This window comes from Theropithecus gelada, chromosome 10, assembly GCF_003255815.1.
Source record: "Theropithecus gelada isolate Dixy chromosome 10, Tgel_1.0, whole genome shotgun sequence".
Taxonomy (NCBI): domain Eukaryota; kingdom Metazoa; phylum Chordata; class Mammalia; order Primates; family Cercopithecidae; genus Theropithecus; species Theropithecus gelada.
This window is the reverse complement of record NC_037678.1, coordinates 81,300,912-81,325,130: the sequence shown is the minus strand read 5'-3', so window position 1 is coordinate 81,325,130 and position 24,219 is coordinate 81,300,912. Positions and strand designations below refer to the sequence as shown.

General features: G+C 36.3%; 1 long non-coding RNA gene across 1 annotated transcript; it reads right to left on the bottom strand.

The window, feature by feature from the left end:
- Positions 1 to 20,178, bottom strand: LOC112633774. Its single transcript, XR_003121583.1, has 2 exons — positions 19,992 to 20,178; positions 1 to 606 (listed from the first exon to the last, which is right to left on the bottom strand). It is a non-coding gene; the product is annotated as an uncharacterized LOC112633774 (long non-coding RNA).
- Between the last annotated feature and the right edge of the window lie 4,041 nt (positions 20,179 to 24,219).

Sequence of the window (24,219 nt, the reverse complement as noted above, 5' to 3'; positions counted from 1 at the left end):
TGCAGTTGCTAAAATTTAAGGATAATCTAATGATGAAATAGGAAAAGCTTTACAAATAACCAGAGCAAGTGAAATACAGAGTATGATCAGCATAATGAATAAAGTGTTGACATAACACATAATACATGAAGTCCTAATACATAATGTTATGGTGACAAGAGAAGCCCATCTGGTCAGAAGCATAGACTGCACACTGTTTTTCGGTTGGCTAGTGAAGGATGCTCCTCTTGGGCTGTGCTGAGACTAGCAAAGGCAATTGGCGAGTTTTTTTTTCTTTTTTTTCACAAGGACAAAAATGTTTGTATTTGGTTGGCTAAGACATTTTGAAGAAACATTTTTCAATTTAATTGTTAAGAACATTTTGATGGCTCTCAGCATCTCAAGCTCCAAGGATATTTCAACAAGTTTCAGTGCTGTGTCATCAAACAGCATGTTTCTCCTTTCCAAGGTTGAGCTTTTAAGAGTTATGGGGTCTACTTTTCCTGAGGTCATGAAGTCCTAATACATGCACTTTTGAAGCATGATGACTCTTCATGCCTCCTGGGTATTTCTGCTTCTTTATGAGAATTTCATTGTTATTCATGTGTGGATGACAGTTTGAATGACCTAGAAAGAACAAAACATAAAAGTAATGATTACATAATTCATGCCTTCTCTAATTAACTATGTTTTATTTTCTAAGAGCTGCAGATGTTATATTACTCATAAAAGTCTGTTCATATATTATTTATGCCACACGAATAAAATGTTTGTTAGCTTGAAACACTTAAGCAAATTCTCTGGGTTTCTTTAAATTAAAAAAGCAGGTATGAGGGTATACTAACCTTGTGTCTTTTGATTTTCTGTATTCTGAAGGCTTGACATCCAGGGCCTTGCTCCTGCCTCACAGGGTTCACTAATTTCTAGAGATAGTAAGTCAACAACTCTCCTGCTAGCAAACCTTTCAAATGCAAACCAACCAATTCAGAGCCCAATCACTTCCTTATCAGGTCCTTCTCATACACCAGTCTCTCCACCTGCCCAAATCTCCCCAGGTACCAGACAAGGAAGGATGAGCCCTGTGCTCAATATTATTTTTACAAGATAAGCCCATACACATTTCACAATAAGTCTAAGAAGAACATGGGAAGAACAAATATCAAGCTCTGAACAGTGGTGACCTCAAGGGCAGAATATTAGAGAACAGATTTTTGAGTTCTCCCTTTCATAGGATTTTTTTTTTTAATGTGAGAATATAGCACATTTATATTTTTATATTTTTTCACTATTTTCAAATTTTAAAAAATATAAAGAGAACTGGTGAAATTAGTTTACTTAAGCACATACTTCATAGCTTTGTAAATATTTTTATATCCTCCAAAGTTTCAGTCTCCTTTCTAAAATAAAATGAATACAATTAAATGAAATTTTCTCCTTGTAATTACGCCTGTAAGACTGATAAAAGGTATGAATTTGGTGGGCAGGAGGAGCGTGTGAATTATGGTACCAAGTTGGGAAGAAGGAAGAACACAGAATTCTATCCTATTTTTTCATTTTAAATTAATGCCATTTGGAAGGGGAGGGGGACAATCACATTGAGGGAGGAGACACCCTACTGTGTTTTCTTTGATTTGAGGTGCATAAATTGGAAGTAAATAAATACTGTCTTAAAAGTTTTTTATGACACTCTTTTGAAAGACATATTTGAGAGTTCTATATATTGTCTTTCTCCCCTCAGCCCCACCTGTCCCTCCAGGGATCTTTGACATTTAAGGTTTTAGGAAACAAGGCACTTGAAAATGAGAAAATAAGAATACTGAGCCAGGATCAAGATGCAAATAATTTAGTGAGAGCCTTAAACAAAATTAAGAAGTGACCAAAATGAAGAAAATAGAATGAAAAAATGACCAAACTCGGTCAAACATTTGGATATATTTTTAGTGTTTATTTTCAAGGATTCAAGTGGTATTATCTTTTAACCCTGCAACTTCTCGCTGTGGCTGCATGTGGAGATTACATCTGGAATAGGATGAGGCCTGCTATAAGTGTGAGGCCTGAACCCTGCCCCTCACCCTCCCCATGGCAGGCACTGATGGACAGACCTCACTAACTCCTCCATCACTGAGAAACACAGAGTGGAAGCTGTGAGTCCACTGTACTATGCATGTGCTTAGAAAATGTCCAGTATTCATTTCCATATTTCTTATGATAATGAGGGAAATTTTATCTCACTTTCATGAAGTAATAAATTTAAAATGAAATTAAATGAAATAAAACGTTCTTATCTGTTGGAGAAGCTATGAGCAAAACCCAAGAGAAACTCTTACACCTTTCTTGTGTGGGGTCAAAGCAGTGCAGTGAGGAAGTGATGAATGTATAAAGTATTTTCACTTTTTAAAACACTCGTCTATGCTGTGTAAGTGTCTCTAGCTTAGTGTCTCCTAAATTGACATGCACCTGACAAATGACTATTGATTGAAAAGATAAATGAACAAATACATGATGCAATTTTGGGGAGGAGGGGATCATCTTGTTAGCCATCCAAGAGGACTGAAAATTCATGTTGAAGTAGGTTATTCAAATATTAGTTTAAGTACTATGTACTTGTAGGGAATTCCTTATTCCTACTGGTTATCAAAGACAGCCGCACTAGTTATCATGACAGACAAACAGATCAGCATGGCCATGGTACGATTCTTTTTTTTGGCAATATTAAATGCTTCTGTGTCTCTCACTACTTATTGGGAACCCAAATGTGGTCATATATATCCATGTTGTAGATAAAATGAGGGATGACCGTGATATTTGAAACTGGCTTCCTTCAGCTGTGATCGTATAGTGGTTAGTAGTCTGCATTGTGAAACTGACGTTCTTCAAACTTAATGGGAAAATCTAATTACCACTCATAATAGAACCCGTACAAAGATATTAACCTTGATGCTTTGATCTAAAAATATTTAAGTATTTAATTTTTAATGCAATTCTCTTAACATTTAAAAATAATCTAGAACATGCTAGGTGTTACAGATTTCTAAAACAATGAAACATGGCCCTGACCTTGTGAAGCTTGGGGTTTAGTAGGGGAGTCAGGGCTATATATACTATCACAATACAAAATAATGCTATACTTAGGAGTGTCAACAAAACGATATTAACTCATAGAGGTGGTGATGATATAGGAGTTAAGAAAAAATTATTTAGGCAGATAGTGAGGGTATGGAAATCCTTGGTAAAGTTTTCCTTTTAATGAAAACCAGCCCCCAAATCATTTTCTTTTCTAACAAAGAGCAGCCTGTAAAATCGAGCTGCAGACATAGACAAGCAAGCTGGAAACTTGCACAAGTGAATGCCAGTAGTTGTGCCAAGAGGAAAAGTCTACCTGGGACTAGGCATGTTCAAAATGGTGACTCCATGTTCCCTTCTTTTGCCAGCTATGCATACAGTAAGGAGCAGACAAGATGGCCCCAGCCAAATGAAAAGCCAATTTGCATAATAAGATTAGGGTGGGCTGGCCAGCCTTCCTTGTGCACTGTGTAAATGTCACACCTGGTCCAACCAATCTGTGGGCCCTAGTAAATCAGACACTGCCTCTTCAAGCCTGCCTATAAAATCTGGTGCAGTATGCCACAGGCTGGTTTTTCCCTTTCAGGAGCCCCTCTGTCTCACAAGAGAGAGAGATCTATTCTCCTTTCTCTTTCTTTTAGCTAGTAAACCTCCACTCCTAAACTCCCTCCCCCTGTGTGTCCCCGTAATCTTTTTGGGGGAGAGACAAACCTTGCGTATTTACCCTGGATAATGACACAGCTTCAGTGAGGTCACTAAAATGGAGAAATTTTAATTTGAACTTATTTATTTATTTATTTATTTTTAGTTTCAATCTGTTTTGGAGTTCACTGGTTAAAAAAAGAGAAGAAATGAATAAGTGAATAAATAAATGTAATGCCTCTAAGACACAACAAGGGCAAAGGCAGAGAGGAATTTAAAAACATGGTATCACAGCACACTCACTGTGCAGTAGCTGGAAATAGAATATAAATCATACATTGTTCTTCAATGTCAAATTACTGAAGGCCATATGGTATCTATTTGGCTTGTTTAAACTGCACTTTCAAATACAAGAAACAAAACAAATTGTATTTCAACTTACTTGCTTCTTTCTTAAGGAGGAACCTACCTACCCTTTCTAATCTCCTTGTCTAGAGGGAACAAACAGGTTTGCATCAGCAGCTATTCTGTTGGTGTAATATGCATGTCCAAAAATAGCACCAAATCAAAGAGTTTTAATCCTCAATTTTGTTAAATAGCTGGATATACTGGATATTTTTCCAAAATAAATCTAAGTAAATATTGAAAAACAAATACATATACCAACATGGTATACTTTGGAACTCTGAGTGACAGTCCATGGGGTAGCCAGGCAGGTGTAGAAACAGATGTTGCCCAGCACAAAGTCTCTGGGTCTGTTTCTTCCAGCCTCCACCCATCATCACTGTGGCTGGACTGTTTGATCATCAGCCTTTGTGTTCTACTCATGATTGTACCTTTTATTCTTTATTTTTATTTATTTATTTATTATTTTTTTGAGACAGAGTCTCACTCTGTTGCCCAGGCTGGAGTGCAGTGGCACAATCTCAGCTCATGGCAACCTCCTCGTCCTCAAATCAAGCAATTCTCCTGCCTCAGCCTCCCGAGTAGCTGGGACTACAGGCACCCGCCACCACACCGGGCTAATATTTTTTTTTGTATTTTTAGTAGAGACAGAGTTTCACTGTGTTAGCCAGGATGGTCTCTATCTCCTGACCTTGTGATTCGCCCGTGTTGGCCTCTCAAAGTGCTGGAATTACAGGTGTGAGCCACTATTCTTTGTTTCTCTCCATTTGTCTTACTACAAATAAATATATAATCTAATTTCCCAATAAGCCCATATTTTTAAAAAAATCAAATATGGACATACAGATAGTTCAGAAAGGAATGAAACGAAAAAGGAACTTCTCTCCTTCCCCTGCAAGTTTCTTTCCCAAAGAAGTAATTGGTATCAATTTCTTGTGATTGCTTCTAGGAAGCAAATGTGTAAATATGTGCTACATTCTGTGACTGGAGTCAATCCCGGGAATTCTGTTTTTCAATACAATCCTCAATATCAGGAAAAATTTCCAATTTATTTGTAGTGTGCACCATACTTTCTTTGGGTAGTTTTATGTTCCTCTCTGTTTTTGGTTATTCTTCATTTTCAAATTTTAATATTGTGTTTTTTCCTTTTGGTGACCAGGTTCATTAGCAAGTTACTTATAGACGACTTCACTCTTAGTTACTTATTTTCAATCTATTTACCCACTTTGTTTCCTAATTAATTAATTTTGCTTTTATCTTTATTATTTTCTTCCTTTTCTTAGGTTTATTTTGTTATTATTTTCTAACTTTTGGTCTTGAGTAGCTAAATTCTTTTGTTTTTATTCTTTCCTGCTAGTTATATAGATATGCAAGGGTAGGTATTTTTCTCTGCTTTTAATTTCTAATATTTATTGTTTTAATTATAATAATTTCTAAATACTTTGCAATTATAATTTTGATTACTTCTTTGATCTTAGACATTTATAGGAAGAAAATTACAAATTTCAGGGTGGTTGTAGTTTTTCTCCCTGATTTTCATTATTATCTTTTATGTTTTGTGTGTGGTTGTGTATGTGCATCAAGAATGTAGTCTGTACTATTTCTGCTTTTCTCCTAATATACAGCCAATTGCTTTATAAATATAAGTGATTAAAGTGAAGTATATTCTATAAGACTATAGAATTTAATATATTTTCATTATTTTAGCTTCAATTATTTTGTGCAGAATTTCAAATTTTTTCTTATCTATATATTTTTTCCCAGCATTTCTTGAAATTTACGGTTTTGTCATTGTTTTTGCTATGTTATTTATTGTTATCTTATTATTTAGGTAAATGCGTGTTCTAAATGTTTCATCTTTATGTGTTTAAACTCCTTTAGACTCTTCCTTGAATTCAAACTTCTCTGACATTAGTATCATACTTTCAAATTTGTATTAATATTTTCCTGGTCTGTCTGGATTTGTTTAAGCTTTGAAAGTTTTTACCCTTTTAGAATTTCCCTATATTATCCATGTTTTATAGGATATGTGTTTGCTACTTTTTTTTTTTTTTTTTTGAGATGGAGTCTCACTCTGTCACCCAGACTGGAGCGCAGTGGCGTGATCTTGGCTCACTGCAAGCTCCACCTTCTAGGTTCACACCATTCTTCTGCCTCAGCCTCCTGAGCTACTTTTTAATTTAATTTGTGAAAATTTTTTATTCATTTTAATGTATATCTTGACATGTTTGAGAGCAAAGTTATATTTAGACTTAGTTCTGTCATCCTGACATCTTTTCTGCTTTCGATACTATATATTCAATTGAACTAGCTTTTGAATCTGCAAACTAATATTCATTTTAGTTGTTTGTTTGTTTTTTTTTTTCTCATTTGGACTCCAGCTTTTGGTACTGGCAGTGCTATTTGAACAAAGCATTTTGCTACTTTGTTTTTACTGCTTCTTACTTATACCTTCTTTCACTATTTACTTTTTACTATGTACAAATTTACTAGTTAGCTAGTCTGAGGTATAGGACGACGAGACAAGAAATTCATTTGCTTACTTAATTCAAACTCATTTTACGGAGTTTCTATAAATGTGCTTAAGTCAATGAATTATCTCACAACTACAAAACCACTGTAAGTTTGATTAAATCTAGCATGAAAACAGCGGTTTCTGTGGGGGGAAAAATTAAAAGTTTCTTAGAAAGCACTGAGATATTCTAAAAAACACTGCATCCCCAGCATGAGTTGGCACAACTCAAAAGCAGCAGCTAAGAATGATAAGTAGATATTACTGCTTATAAGCTTACGGGTCAGCTGGATGTTCTTGTGATCTCACCTGGACTCCCTCACGCATCTGTGGTTCACTGTGGGTCAAGTATGCAGCTCTGCTAAACTCGGGGGCCTCTCTCCATGTATGGGAGACAGGTGACTATAGCTGGTCTAGGCTGGCCTCCCCTGGGATGGTTGCGATCTGCTCTTCATATGCTCCCATCCTCTAGCAATCTTCTGAAACTTGTTCCCAAGATGCTGGCAGGACTCCAACAGAAAGGGAGCAGAAGTGCCAGGTCCCTTGAGACCCAGGCCAATCTCAAGCTGGGTCTCTTGAGACCCAGGTTTAAATCTCTATTGGCCTCACCAAGTCCAGAGGCCAGCCCAGATTCAAAAATGGAGAAACATATGCCATTACCCTCCATAGGGAGGAGTTTGTTGTAGTGTCACATTGTCAAGACCACAGGTACTTGAGGAATTGAAATGCTTTGTCAATGGGCGCTCCATATATTGCTACTTGGAATTAGAATCCTTTTGTCTTCATGCTACCCTCACCCTGACTCATGCAGCCCAGGCCTTGTCAGGGCCTGGAACATTTTTCATTAAAAGGAAGACTGTTTCATCACTTAAAAAAGATAGAATGAAGTCTGCTGTGTGACAATTCATTTGGGGGCTCTTATTAATGTGTTGTTCTGTGACCTATGTCAGTATGTTCACTTTGAAGTTTCAAGATGATCTGCACCCTAGGATAACTGAAAATGTGTACATACCAATTTATGAACTTTGCAAAAGACTATGCTTTTCAAACTAAAGACAAAATTGTTGGAGAAAATTTATATTTATTCACATTTGTATTTTATATTAGTGTTTATAAAACATATATTTAGGAAAGTTGGATTTTATACATAACTGCTCATTGATTTTATTATAGTCATGTCTATTTTCAGGGATTGTAGTTTTCACTGAATGATTAATTTATATCTCTGAGATCTGTGATATATAAACACAGTTCCATGATTCCACAGCAGTTATGTTTATATTATTTTTCTCAAGCATACTGTAAGTTCTCTCCAGTTAAATGAATCTAGCTCTAAGGAACATAACACCTAGGAATAAAAAGTCTTTCCAAATACATTGCCTAAATTTGGCAGGCTGACTTCAGAAACATAGTCTTGTTTTGTCTTTGTTTGCGTGTGTGTGTGTGTGTGTGTGTGTGTGTGTGTTTTAAGACAGAATCTTGCTCTGTCACCCAAGCTGGAGCGCAATGGTGTGATCTCAGCTCACTGCAACCACCACCTCCTGGGTTCAAGTGATTCTCCTGCCTCAGCTTCCCAAGTAGCTGGGACTACAGGCGTGGTGCCACCACACCCAGCTAATGTTTGCATTTATAGTGGAGATGGGATTTCACCATGTTGGTCAGGCTGGTCTTGAACTCCTGACCTCAAGTGATCTGCCTGCCTTGGCCTCCCAAAGTGCTGGGATTACAGGCATGAGCCATTGCTCCCGGCCTAAGTCTTGTTTTAAAATAAAAATGCACTTGGCTCTTTTGAACTTGTCAAAACTACCAATGACATGAAATCACTTATTATTATTTGTTATTATTATTAATTTGTTATTAAATAAAATTCCTAAAGATCAAAATTCAAAATGAAAAATAAATCCAGGATATATGTCTCAATCATTTATTTCTTTTCTTTTCAGCAAACCATTCACACATAAAGTGAAATGGAGAATTTTAGCAATCCTTAAGTAGTTTAACAGGGCTACTTGACTGAATTTTAGTAAGTCTCGAGATATTTATTGAGATAATTATCACATATATTAAAAATGAGGAAAAAATTACTTGATTCAATGGGATATTTCCTTTGTGGTCAATATCTATTAGGTGGTATTATGCAATGGAAAATTTGAAACAATTATTGTGTACCAAATGATTCATTAAATGATTAGCTAATTGATCATATTTATTATAATCTATTTCAGTCAATGGTCTCTAAGGATGAGAATTAATATAGGAATGCCATTAGCCATTTATAAATGAAAATTTTTGCTTTATTCTTAATGGCAACTGACTACTAGCTAAAGGCAAAGTACATTAAGTAAGTAAACCCAGTAGAAAAAAACTAGAATCTATAGAGACTGTAATCTAGACAAATTGCAGTTATGTAATTTCAAAACTACCTAACAATGTTTTAGTCAACAACCACATATATGACAGTGGTCCCATAAGATCAAAATGAAGCTTAAAAACTCCTATTGTCTAGTGAAATCGTAACCAACACAACATCACAGCACAATGCATTACTTAACGTTGTTTGTGGTGATGCTGGTGTAAACAAAGCTACTGTGCTGTCAGTTACATGAAAGCATAGCACATACAATTGTATGCAGTACATAATAATGTATAATAATAATAAATATGTCACTGATTTATGTATTTACTATACTACAGTTTTTATTGTTGCCTTAAGGCATGCTCCTTCTACTTATGAAACAAAAAGTTAATTGTAAAACACCTTCAGGCAAGTCCTTCAGGAAGTATCCAGAGGTAGGCATAGTTACCATAGAAAATGACAGCTCCATACGTGCTATTGCCCCTGAATATCTTCCAGTGTGCAGGCAGAAAACAGTGATCTTGATGATCCTGACCCTGTGTAGGCCTAGGTAAATGTATTGTTTATGTCTTAGTTTTCAACAACATAAAAATGAAAATAGAATTTTTTTCCAAAAATATGGATATAAAGAAAATATTTTTGTACGGTTGTATGCTGTGTTTGTATTTTGAGCAAAGTATTATTTTTAAAGAGTTGAAAAGTTTTAAAAATTAAAAATGTTTAAGTTATAACAAGCTAAGGCTATTATGGAAGAAAGAAAAATATTTTAAATGAATTTAGTGTAGCCTAAGTGTACAGTGTATATGAAGTCTACAGTGTACAGTAAGGTTCCAGGCCTTCACATTCACTCACCACTCCCTCGCTGAGTCAGCCAGAGCAACTTCCAGTCCTGCAAGCAGCATTCATGGTAAGTGCTCTTTACTGGCATATACCATTTCTTATCTTTTATACCATATTTTTACTGTACCTTTTCTAGGTTTATTTATGTTTGATACCTCTGTGTTACAATTGCCTGCAGTGTTGAGTGTAGTAACTTGCTGTACCGGTTTACAGCCCAAGAGCAATAGACCATACCATATAGCCTAGGCATGTAGTAGGCTACACCATCTAGGTTTGTGTAGTACACTCTATGATGTTTTCACACAATGATAAAATCACTGAACAATACATTTCTCAGAAATGTATCCCCCTCTTTAAGTGACATGTGACTTTGGTTGTATACATAAGGATATCTATTTTATAATTAATATTTCCAATTGTGTTTTCTGATAGTATCTCACGTAATGAACACAGCAACCCATTAGTCAGTTCAGGCAAGTTTTACTAAATAACTATATAGACTTGTGAGTTTACATGACTTGGCCTAAGTTCAGAGCCAGTCTGTGATTGACTCATTTTCCTTGCACCAAAGCCCCTGTTCTCTCTACCAAGAAAGTACTGCATTTGGCCTCATCTGTGTGCACTTCTGGGAGAGCTTAGCCATTATCAGGGATGATGGAGGAAGAGAAAGAAACTCAAAGAACGTATCATGGAACAATTTCCAGCCTTGAAAAATGGCATAGAAAGAACTCAGTTTCTTTTTTCCAGTAAGTGGACCTGATTTCTGTTCAATGGAAGTCATTAAAAAAACTCAAACATTTAAGAATATGGACTTCAAATCCTATATCAAACTTCACTCAGGCAATGTTAAGCCTGCATTTTATTTTACATAAAATAAGAACTATTTAATAATATTGGTAGTATTATTGATTATGAAAAATTTTATTCAGTTACATTTTATGGGTATATTATATTATTGTTCAGCAGATATATATTCACCACCTCCCTCCATGACTTCTGTAGACAGCATGCACTTCTTTGCCCCACCGATGTTGAGCCCAGTCATGTGACTTTCTTCGACCCATGGAACATAACCCAAAGTGACAATGTGCCAACTCCAAGTCTGCACTGTAAAAGTCAACATGTGTCCCTATGTCCTTCTTGTGCTCCAGCCATCCATCACAAAAAGTAGATCATGCCTCATGTAGCTGCCAGTTCAAGAAGGAAGAGGGACCTGTGGACCAGGCATTGGGCCCAACCTGCAGCTTGGAGCCCAGACTAGCCACATTTAGTTTAGGTCAGCTGAATCTCAGCAATGCATAGTGAAATCATTGGTAATAAGGCTGGAAAGATAATGTCTAGAAAACTAAGAATACCAGATTAAGTTATTCACAATTACTCTATTTTAGGTGAGTGAGAATTATTACAGGTCTTTGAGCACAAATTTTGCCAAGATTATTCTGGCAACAATGTGTAGGGCATAGGGCCAAGACTTCAAATGGAGTCTACGTCTATAGCTCCCAGAGAAGAAATAAACCATGCTGTTAGTTTGATGCTAGGATTTTGAGCATGCATGAGGCAATGTGAAGAATAAATGGGCTTTGGGAAGAACTCATGCTTGGAAATTTACAGCATGATGGCTTAATACCCAACAGAAATAATGAACCTGAATCTCTGAGAATATGGTTGTCACCTAGTTCAGGAGTCTCCCTTAAGAACAATCACATAGTAAATATTCTGCAATTGTTTTATTTTGTCTTTACTTTGGTATCTCTTGATAAGAACCTTCAGGTTAGGCTTTCAGGTCATTGTTGTGTTTTTACATTTGAACAATCTTCTTAAGAATTAACTGCCATTAAGCATGAAGTGAACTGTTGACTCGCCTTGTTCAAGACTGAAAGCAAATCTGATAAATGTGCTACTGAATTGTTCTGAATTGTTTTTAATTTATCTAAGAACATACCATACTTATTTGTAGGATTTCATGGTGTGGCTTACTAACATTGAATTCTTCATTACGAAAAGCTAGCTAATCAATGTAAATATACTATGGCTTGAGTGTGTCTCTCAAGATTCATGTGTTGGAAACTTAATCCCCCATGGTAACAGTGTTTGGAGGTGGGGCCTAACAAGAGGTGATTTGTTCATGAGGGCTCTGTTGTTATAAATGGATTAATGTCATTATTGTGGGAATAAATTAGTTATAAAAGCAAGTTTGGCCACATCTCTCTCTTGCTTTCATGTTCTTTTGTCCTTCTGCTTCTGCCGAGGAATGATGTAGCATGAAGGCCCTCACAAGATGCTGGCACCATGCTCTTGGACTTCTCAGAACCATGAGCAAAATAATTTTTTATGAATTACTCAGTCTCAAGTATTCTGTCAGAGCAACACAAAACAAACTAAGATAAGATACTTCATGGTTATCAGTGCCAAGAACAAACCAAATGATCAGACTAATATAATTCAATGACTGAGAACCTAGGGCAGTAGTTTTCAATTGTAGCTACAAATTACAATCACTTGGTGATGTTTTTAAAATCTCCATGTCAAGGCTTTACCCTAGAACCAAAAAACTATTATTTTTAAATACCTTGCTGGTGATTTTATTATGCAGCCATGGTTGAGACTGGGCATATATGTCCTATCCAGTTTTTAAAAGCCAAATAATCTGGAGAGTTTACCTATACAAAATACCCCCTGTGAAGACCATCATTCCCCATAGCCTAGTTTTTATAATCAGGCAAAAAAATAAATTATATATACAATTCAATTACATAATTGAGTTATGCCTATATAGATAGATATCTGTTATATCTGTATATAGGTATCATTATATTGTCTATATTATTATCTACAATTATATATCTATAATATAATTATATAGATAATTTAACATAATATAATTATCTATATACAGACAGATATAACAGATATCTATCTTTATAAGTAGATATATTTATATCTACATATATTATATACATATAATGAGATTAACCCAACACAAAAAATGGAAAAAATATGGGGAGGTGGACAAAACCACAATTATTGGGTGGAAATTGTGCTCTGAGTGCTTCAAGGTAACTGGTTTTGGAAAAAAGTCATTTTTTTTAAAGAAAAATAATTTTATAGATGTCGACACAGCTGGCTAGATTATTGGGATTTTGAAATGATCCTCTTTAAAGTCAATTTGGAGACTTGTCCTGTATTTAACAGCACTGCAGCAATAAATGTGACATTTTATAATTATAAAAAAAATGCCAGGGCCAGGTGCAGTGGCTCACACCTGTAATCCCAGCCCTTTGGGAGGCTGAGGCAGGCAGATCACTTGAGCTCAGGAGTTCAAGATTAGCTTGGGCAACACGGTGAAACCTTGTCTCTACAAAATAAAAAAATACAAAAATTAGCAGGGCATGGTGGTGCACACCTGTAATGCCAGCTACTGGGGCTGAGGCAGGAAGATAGCTTGAACCTGGGAGGGCAAGACTGCAGTGAGCCGAGATCACACCACTGCACTCCAGGCTGGGTAACAATGTGAGACCCTGTCTCAAAAAATAATAATAATAATTAAAGCCAGAATATAATTGATCTAATTTCTTTTTTATTATTTTTTTATTGTGTTCAAATATACAGAATGTAAAATTTACCGTCTTAGCCATTTTTCGAGTGTACGGTTCAGGGACATTAAGTTCATTCACATTGTTTTGCAACCACCACCACTGTCGATCCACAGAACTCTTTTTCTTCGGACAAAACTGAAATCCTGTACCCATCAAACAACAATGCCCCACGTCCCCCCTCCCCAATCTCTAGCAACCACTATTCTACTCTCTGTCTCTATGAATTTGACAACTCTGTATACCTCATATAACTGAAATTATATGGAAGTATTTGTCTTTTTGTGACTGGCTTATTTTATGTAACATAAAGTCTTCATCCGGGCACGGTGGCTCACACCTGTAATCCCAGCACTTTGAGAGTCCGAGTTTGTCAGATCATAAGGTCAGGAGATCAAGACCATCCTGGCTAACATGGTGAAACCCCGTCCCCATCTCTACTAAAAATTAAAATAAAATAAAAGTTAGCTGGGTGTGGTAGTGCGTACCTGTAGTTCCAGCTACTTAGGAGGCTGAGGCAGGAGAATCTCTTGAAACCAGGAGGCCTAGGGTTGCAATGAGCCAACATCGCACCACTGCACTCCAGCCTGGGTGACATAGTGAGACTCCATCTCAAAAAAAAAACAGTTTTCAAGATTTATCCATGTTGTGGCATGTGTAAGAATTTCCTTCTTTAATGCTGAATAATATTTCATTGAATGAATACACTACATTTTGTTCATACGTTCGTTCATCAATGGACACTTTAATTTCTTCTGCCTTTTGGTGTTGTGAGTAATGTTGCTATCAACTTTGGTGTACAATATGTACACCAATATGCTTTCAATTCTTTTTGGTATATGCCCAGAAGTGGAACTGCTGAATCACATACACTACTTTTTAATTTTTGTGGAACTGGCATGCTCTTTTCCACAGTGGCTGTACATAAAGTGGCTGCACCATTTTATGTACACAAGAGTTCCAATTTCTCCCATTCTCAACAAAACTTATTTTCTGCTGCTCTTTAAAAATAGTAATCACTCTAATGGGTATAAGGTAATATCTCACTGTGGTTTTTATTGAGCATCTTTTCACGTCATATTGGCCATTTGTATATCTTCTTTGAAGACATATCTATTGAAATCCTTTGCCCATTTTTTAACCAAGTTTTTATTTTTGTTGTTGTTGAGTTGTAGGAGTTCTTTATACATTTTGGATATTAATCCCTTGTTAGACACATGATTTGCAAATCTTTTCTCCTATAATGTGGGTTGCCTTTTTACTCTGTTACTTGTGTCCTTTGATAAAAAGTTTTTAATTTTGAAAAAAAATTCACTTTTTCCCTGGGTTTTTGGTGTCATACCCAAGAAACGAGTGACAAATAGTTCATTTACTTTTAGCAAATTCTGTCTGATAAGTCAAGAAAGATTATTTACAATGCAAAACAATTAGATTGTCTGGCTTTTCACATTCAAAACACAGGATATTAAAAATAAACAAAATCGAAGTTGGCAAACTCTGGGACTTTATTGAACTTTAACTTTTGAAAAAACATTACTTTTTTTTGTTTAGTTAATTACTTTACCTGAAGTTTCTAGTTAATGTTTAGTTCATGGATGCTTTCAAATAGAAATAACATGATAACTCTTTTGAAGTCTACATCTATGTGTTATGTGTCTTTGTTTTGCCAAACCCCCTAGTAGAGTTAATAGCAAAGAATAGCTACTCAATATACCCTTAAAATAATATTAACCCAGGTGGTACTCTTTGATAGTATTTACACCATATATTCATTTTATAGTTGAACAAATTGATATCTTGGGAGGCAAAATAATCCAAGTGATTAATACTGAATATAAAACAGATACCTTGCTTGTACACAGAACAAAAATACTCGGGTTTAGATGTTTAGATAGCCTGTCTGAACACACAGGACAATGGACACCTGTGGGATGTAGGTGTGCATATCATGTTGCACTTTAATTGTGAGCAGGTGGTGCAAGGGGGGCATGAAGATAAATGTCGGGCCCCCAAGAAAATTTATTCTAAGAATTTACCCTTAGTCCTATACGTGCTCCTGAAAACTCTTACCCTGCCCCTTGAGGCTTCCCACAACTCATGCATTTCCCAGGTATTAGCAAAGTATAGTGACAGATGCTGAGAAACCATCTGTGTAAATTGCCCTCTTGGCCGACCAGGTGTCTTTTCTTCCCCCCTCCCCCCGCTCCAAGATGAAGTCTTGCTCTGTTGCCCAGGCTGGAGTGCAGTGGTGCAATCTCGGCTCACCGCAACCTCCCCCTCCCAAGCAATTCTCCTACCTCAGCCTCCTGAGTAGCTGGGATTACAGGTGCACACCACCATGGCCAGCTAATTTTTGTATTTTCAGTAGAGACGGGGTTTTACCATGTTGACCAGGATGGTCCTGCATTCCTAACCTTGTGATCTGCCCACCTCAGCCTCCCAAAGTGCTGGGATTATAGGTGTGAGCCACCACGCCCGGCCAGCATCTGACTTTTAAACTCATTTTGTTTGATAACATTTATAGTAGTTTAGGCCTTAAGGGGACTTCCAAGGCATTAGTTTCATATGCCCCTCTTTTCAGATGGAGAAAAAGAGGCCAAAGGAGGCAGTCACTTGATACAAATAAACGGCCAGTAAGTGGTGTGGTCCAGATCCTAAAGGGACTCCCAGATCCAAACGCTTTTACTGTTATCCTTCTGTATTCATGGGGGATTGGCACCAGGATCCCCAGTGTTGCCAAAATCTAAGGATACTTTAGTTCTTTATATAAAATGGCATAGTATTTGCATTTAATCTATGCACATCCTCCTGTATACTTTAAGTAATCTCTAGATTACTTATAATAGCTAATACAGTGTAAATGCTATGTAAGTAGTTGTTATACTATATTTTTAAAATTTGTGTTATTTTTGTATTGTTCTTTTAAAATTTTTTTGAATATTTTTTCATACATGGTTGGTTGAATTAACAAATGTGGAATCCATACATAGAGAGAGCCAACTGTATATTGTTAGAAATGTCACCAGAGGCAGAAACAAAAAAGGGACTATAGATATGCATTCCAGGAACTGACTTTCTCCTTGTCTTCTAGAAGCTTGCTCACCCTCAGCCTTCCACAAAGGCAGAAAATCTTTGGCTTCTAGCACTCTGACTCCCCCAAACCTACTAATAAAGCCATGAGGATCCTGAACATGGGGACTTCCTTAGTCCAGCCCCAGGGCCTCTTTAGCTAAATCCACTGCCACCAGAAATGTGATGGCTGCACTCTTTCCCAATTTTCTCCACTCTCAGCTACCTTTGATGAAGGGGGCTTCATTCTGTAAAGATTAGCATAGCTTGCTACTGGAGGTTTTCCTGTTGCCGTATTCACAAAAAATTGTATTGGCAAGATTGACAATTTTCTAAAATGCTCAAATTTATCTGACCTTACAAATAACATCCACTGGAAAATTATCAGACATCTGTGAGAGTCATTTTGGGTTCAATTAAATTTTTGATGTGCTGTGAAATTGGGTCAGTGCATTAGAATTATATTTTAATAGTTATGAATGCACTCATGAAATGTTCTTCCGTGCAAATTGGCAACACTCCCAGACTTGAGGAAGCTTTGAAGACATGAATTTCAAAATTCCTGATTAGCAAATATGTGCAAGAAGTCAGAAAAGACACATCAAGAATTTTCTAATAATGTACACAATAAATTCTAGATTTATCTTACTATTATGATCTTAAATGGGGTATTTGCACTGAAAAAGGCAACATTATTCAATGCTTTGTGTAGAAAGCAGGAAATTTATAAAAGGAGAAGCTGATCTTTCTTCTTAGAGTTTGTGGTTCCTGTGAAGTCATTGTACTTAGTCAACTGTTTTCTGGATTGCTTAACAGAGTAAAAATAGGACAAAGCAATGAAAGTTGTGGAGACTCAGATTTCCACTGTATGTTATAAAGAACTTCTTAACAACACACTGCCTTGTGAGGGAAAAAATTGCAGCTCATGCAGAATGGCTAAGCAGAAGGTGGACAACTATCTTTCAGGGATATTATAGAGGAGGAGTTTCCAATCTTTTGGCTTCCCTGGGCCACATTGGAAAAATAAGAATTGTCTTGGGCCACACATAAAATACATTAACACTAATGCTAGCACATAAAATACACTAACATTAGCACATAAAATACACTAACACTAACGCTAGCTGATGAGCAAAAATTGTAAAAAAAATTTCATAATATTTTAAGAAAGTTTATGAATTTATGTTGGCCCACATTCAAAGTCGTCCTGGGTCGCAGGCAGCCCACAGACCGTGGGTTGGACAAGTGTCTCATAGAAGATACCGCATAATATTGGATGAGAAGTGGACTCAGTGACTCTCAAGACCCTTTTGAATTTTAAGAGTGGGCTGGCGTAGTCTAAAAAATAGAGCCAAAAGGTTCCTAGGTTGCCTGGTGGAATCACTGATAAGTAATAAGTCTCAGAAATGAATTTTCACCTAACCGAATTTATAAGTTAGTAGTACTAAACTTACCTTTCTGGAACCCACATAGAAACTAAGGGACAGACAGCTTTGGATGCAAAACTCACTCAAGTGGAGCTGGAGGAACCTGGCAGGTTACACAAACTTAAACTCCTTGCAGGGCCAGCAGGTCCTCTGAAGCCAGGTGTAAGACAGGAGTGTAGTGGATGCTGAGGACCAGCTTCAGAACATGTTCAAAATGTAAAGCATTTTTTATTTCCTTTCTTATCAAATCATTGCCATCAACCCTAATCCCTTACATTAGGAACACATAGGAGATAAACAAGAGAACTCTGGAGCAAATGGCCAAGACCACATAAGAAATCTTTGTTGGGGTCCAACCATGACCCATCCGCAGTGAATGTTAGCACAGTAGAGTGTAGAGTTTTCTTCAGTTTCTAAAAGCTTACACAAGCCAAAGGTGAATGTTCACCTCGGTGCCCTTCAATTTCATCACATCCTACATTCACATCATGTCTCTTTTCCACACTCCTCTTCCTTACCCCTGCCCCTGAGTTCTTCCCCGTGATACCTGACTTCACCAGTGCCTCACATGCAGGACCTATTCTTCTGCCTCCTCTGAATCAACATTTACCTAAGTTATTACTCATCCCTCTAGTCCCTCTACATATGTTATGGAGTAAAATAATGGCAAGATTTAAAGACAAACAGAAACATACTCTGGGCGCCTCTTCCCAGATATTTGCATAGTAGTCAAGTTTTCTTATAACTGAAAAACCATTTCATTAAATACTGCTTCCATAATTGTAAATTCCATGCAGGTAATCAGCAGTTAAGGGTAATTTTTTTTTTTTTTTTTGAGACGGAGTCTTGCTCTGTTGCCTAGGTTCGAGTGTAGTGGCGCGATCTCCCAGGTTCATGCCTTTCTCCTGCCTCAGCCTCCTGAGTAGCTGGGACTACAGGCGCCCGCCACCACACTCGGCTAATTTTTTTGTATGTTTAGTAGAGATGGGGTTTCACCGTGTTAGCCAGGATGGTCTCGATCTCCTGACTTCGTGATCTGCCCGCCTTGGCCTCCCAAAGTGCTGAGATTACAGGTGTGAGCCACTGCGCCTGGCCAGGGCAATTGTTTAAGGTATTCTTCAGTTGTGCATCCCCCATCCCACCAGGTAGATCAGCCCCTCTACTTCTGTGCATAAACCTGGAAATGATGCAATGGAGATGATTTTAAAATCCCTTACTACAATCTGTACTCATTCGACAAAATTTAACCAGTTTCTTCTGTGGAGGAGCTATTGTCCTCTTCAACAAGCAGCATTACTGATCTATGGATAACATTATTATACTAAAGCACTTTATTTTTTTCTAAAAGTTTATGCATTTATGGCCTCTGAGGTTAAGCCTATTATTTTCCCTTCATTGAGTATGATTTTGCTATATTTTTAAAGGAATTCATTTAAGTGTTATTTGACATTTAGACTGAAATGAATTTTCAGTTTGTTTGGAAGAAATACTTTTAAAAAGTTAAGAAGTCAGAAGTCTACAAGTCAATGGAGATAAAATATGAAAACAAGGACTTGGTTTTAGGAAGTTGTAATCACAACTGCTAAAATTAAATCAACTTACTAGAACCTTCTGAAAACAAACATATATGCAAATACTGTAAAATATATGGATTTATACCACAAAAACCCAAACACAGGGAACCTATGGTAGCCATTTTTTCTGTCAAAAGCCAAGGCAAAACTGGTCTAATTTGCTTCCATTGAACCAAAGTTGTGAAATAGAATAGGGATGATCAAAGCATCCATTTTCTCAAACTTTCTCTTACACCAAACCTTTTAGCCAAACTGCTAGAGAAGATTAAAACCGAAGTTTCATCCTCTTTTTCCCTTTGTCTAATCAGTGCTTGGGAGAGAAAATAACATAGGTAGGATTCCTTGGTTTGCTGGGTAATCGAGACTCTCAGCTAAAAACAAAAACTTTTGTAGTATTTATAGAGGATGACAACTCCAGTTTTGAAATCTAGAAGGCAGTGATTAAAAGAATTTGTTTTTTTCCTCTCCTCTCAAGAATGTATCGTACTTGCATTAAGAAGGAAAATGAAGCTCGGTGTCTAACATGCTCACCTTAAAAAGTACCTCTCAGTCAGGTGGGTGCAGCGTTCTGGGAAGTCTTCACATGCCTCCTCCACCGCAGAGAGCTCCTCGCTCTTCAGAAGAGGGGACCACTCTCCTTGGGCAGGGAAGACCCTTCTCCTACAGCTGGAAAATGGACCGGAAGCAGCTTGGAGCTGACTTTCTTTGCGCCGCCTGCCAAAGGCTCCTCAGTAGCATTGCGAGAATCCAGTGCCCAGATTCAGGGCTGGTTGAAGTTACAGTTTTTTTCTATCTCCGCTTTGAAAAGACAGAAAATGACCGAGATGAAAATACCAATGACAGCCATTAAATAAAAGATAATAAAAATGGCCAAAGCAAGCATGAGATCCACAATGAAAATAATCAGTTTTGCCAACATGTTGGCATTTCTTCTCGTTCACAGAATGTATTTCAAAAGTCCCAAAGGCACCTACCATGTGATTATGTCTTTGTAAAATGTGGGCAGGAATAAGGACATTTCTAAACATGCTGAAGAGTGTTGTAATTCTTCTAAGTATCTACCAGGAAGGCTGGTTTAATGAAAGTTTTGATTTCCCAACTGGTACAAAACAGTGGCTAAAGGTAAAGTGTGGAATATTGCTTCACTGTGGGGACTCTAATGGGGAGAAGTTCAAGAATTTATTTCATCCTATAACTGTGTAATTACTGATTTTAATTTCCACAGAGTATAGACACCCTAATGTGCATTTATAGCATAAAAGGCTATTATAGATATCTGATGTTTCTTAGAAAATTAAAATGTGCCAGCCCAGTGTAAAGGGAAAATAAAGCCATTTTCAAACATGCAAAGCTTCAGAAAGTTTATTTCTTTTGTGTATTTTTTTAAAGTTACTAGAGAATATGATTCAATAAATTATTTTGCTTGCTGAAAGAGAAATACTTGGCATGTAAGAAACTGCAAATTTAGCCAATAGAGCAATGAAATTAAATCCCAGAATCATAGCTCAGCAGCAGACATACAAGGCAATAAATTCAAATTAGGAAGGGAACTTAGTGAGCTACCAGAGATAGTCTTTAAGAAGACAGTCACTTTCGTATGTTAAGTGGTATGATGAAAAAGCATGATGATCTAAAAATAAAATGGCCAGTATATATCTTAGTTAACGAGGTAAATGAAAGGTAAGAAGAGAATTCAAGAAAAACCACAACGTTGAATAATGAGCCATGATCCTCATATGAAACAAACTAAACTGAAGCACAATTCTGAGAAATTGATAGAATACAGGAAATGAGACTTTATTTGTCCTTAATATTCAGAATGTTTCTTCTTTAAGTAGCACAGATTGAGAGTGGGAGATTGTACTTCCAAAGGGTTCAATCACACTGCTTGATTGTACAATGAAATTGCCAAACTCATAATATTTCAAATACTGTCACATGTTTTACATTTCTAGAGACCTAAAACAAGACAAGCAAATTAAACTTATTCAAGTGATAGAACAAAATAAAAAGGTTATGAACTTTAACAATTTAAAAGTAATGATATAGCTTGACAAAAGTTGGGAGGCATGGTGGGAGAGGTGGAGAGAAGTGAGGGAATATTAGTTTCCACACCTTGCATAGCTGGAATTCAAAGGATATTGTCTAATACTAGTGTAAGAAAAGAAGAGTAGGTATAGTTTTCAAAATAATAAAGAAGACTGATGGGAGATCTAAAAATACATATTTAATGAGATTTGTAAGATAGAATGCGTAGCACAAGATGTTGAATTCTTCATCTTTTTGGCAGGAAATTAGCAAATACTGTTTAAAACTGCTAAACAAAAAATTTGATTTATTTAGCATATTATCTAGATCTTTACTGTCCAGTATGATAGCCACTAGCTACATGTGGCCATTGCACACTTGAAATGTAGCTAATCTGAATTAATATGTGCTATAAGTATAAATACAGTTAAGATAAAACATAAAATTTAAAATATTCATTTTTAAATTTGACTATGTTGACTATATGTGAAATAATAAAATTGTGGATAAATGAGATTACATAAAATGTATCATTAACATTATTTTCACCTGTTTCTTTTTACGTTTTAAAATATGGCTACTAGACAGATTAAACGTGGTTCACACTATGCTTCTATTGAACAGCAGTGAGTTAGAATTTCCAAGCTAATCATCACAAGAACCAAAACCAAAAAATGTTAAACATAGTCCTCTTTGCAAAGTAGGACAGTTGTAGGGATAGAGAAAGACTTTATATTTTTACTTTGTGCTCTTTTGCGTAGCCTGAATTTTTATTATCAAGTCCATGCATTTATTGACTGAAATACACATAAAATATAATGTATAATGAATAAAAATTATAATACCTTTTTAAAGAGTGTATTAGCGGGGTGAACTGAAAGCAAAAATCAAACAAATGAAATAAGAAGAGTAATTTAGACAAAATGTAAAAACAACACACCTATAGGAAAAGAACGAAAGGGAAGTGTAGATAATTATAATTATATTTTGGATATGAAATATATTATAATCTACGTTTTAGATATTAAATTTAGATTTTAAAATGTATTATAGTAATCAATAGTGCATTTTTTTAAACTTACGATCCAGTTTTAGAAATCACTGGGTAGTTTTCTACATATTGGATTAAATAATAATTTTTGATAGCCAGTAGAAGATGGCAATGTAATGATTAATACAGTGTACTTAGCTTTATGCTTAAGTAATACACACATGCTCCAATTTAACAAAGAGATAAATTTGGCAGTAATCATTCTCACTAAGGAAGCTTGTCCTCAACTAAAAGAACCAATGAAGAATTTCAGAATTGAACACCCTCAAGTATTATCTCGGCTTCCACTCCCTAATTTCGCAGAACTGCTAGAGAAGTAACAAAGGCAGGGAAAGGATCTAGATTTTTCTAATTGCAATTTTTAAAGATAGAATGAAAGTAAATTCACATGCAACATTTACTAAAATCAAATGTAGAGTCGACATTTCTCAGGAACATCAAGTAAAACTAAATAAATATTACAATTAATTGGAAAAAATACTGAGTTCAGTCTTTCACAATGAAGAGCAAATTTTTAGAGGTCACTGGGGAGAAAACTCTGTTCCTTTAAGAATTTGTTCCATCAAAAACGCCAGTAAAGTTGTGAGAGGAGCAGACAGAAATGTAACATCCATATGAATCAACTGTCCTTTTGAATATTTGTTTTTAAATTTGCTCCACTTTGTGATTTTAAAAAGAGAGGAATATATCCCACTTTCACTTTCAGTTGTCTTAATTTCCCTTTAGATCATCCTTCCTTTGGCCAAAACTTTGTTTTCTACTGATACTTGCATACGATGGCCTATGCTAGTAGGTTAAATATCCTCAGCCTTTAAGGTATCTGACGGTGAATTTTAATTAAAAATAACTTCTTTTAAAGAATAGATTTTGAAAGAAAAGATAGAAAAAGATGAAAAGATAGGAAAAGAGAAAAGGGGAATTGAGGCATTAAGAAACATCATGAAATTCAAGGCCGGGCCCGGTGTCGGAAGCCTGTAATCCCAGCACTTTGGGATGCCAAAGCTGGAGAACTGCTTGAGTCCAGTTTGAGACCAGCCTGGGAAACATAGTGAGATCCTGGTCTTTATAAAAAATAAAAAAATAAGCCAGGCATGGTGGCTTATGCTTGTAGTCCCAGCTACTTGGGAGGCTGAGGTGGGAAGATCACTGGAGTCCCCACTGCACTCCATCCTGGGAGACAGAGGGAGGCTCTGACTGAAAAAAAAAAAAGAAAATAAAAGAAAGAAAAAAAGAAAAGAAAACGATACAGGAAGAGTTGGGCTCAGAGAAGATTATAGCAAACTTCACCTCCTCTACAGATTTGGAACTCCAGGTGCCTGGCTAGTGTGAGACCACGAGGGCATGAATTGGAATTGTGGCTTTTAATGTCCTTCCACATAAAAACTGGTGTGATTTCAATTGTAGATTGATTTGTGGCTCAAGACTAAAAGGATCACAGAAATTCTTTTCATCAAGTTCAAGAACTTTGGGTTCTTATCATAAAACAGATTTAAGAAAAAGTTTTTAGATCTAGGACTAAGTATGGTAGAGAACAGTGCTTTAAGATATAAAGAGGTTTGCTGACATGTATTTTATTGATGGATGAGTTTTTTCTGAATATAAATCAGATCTTATTTTTAACTGCCAAAAATCACGTTTAACTTGTCACCCTAAAGAGCTCCCAAAATATACTTCCAATTA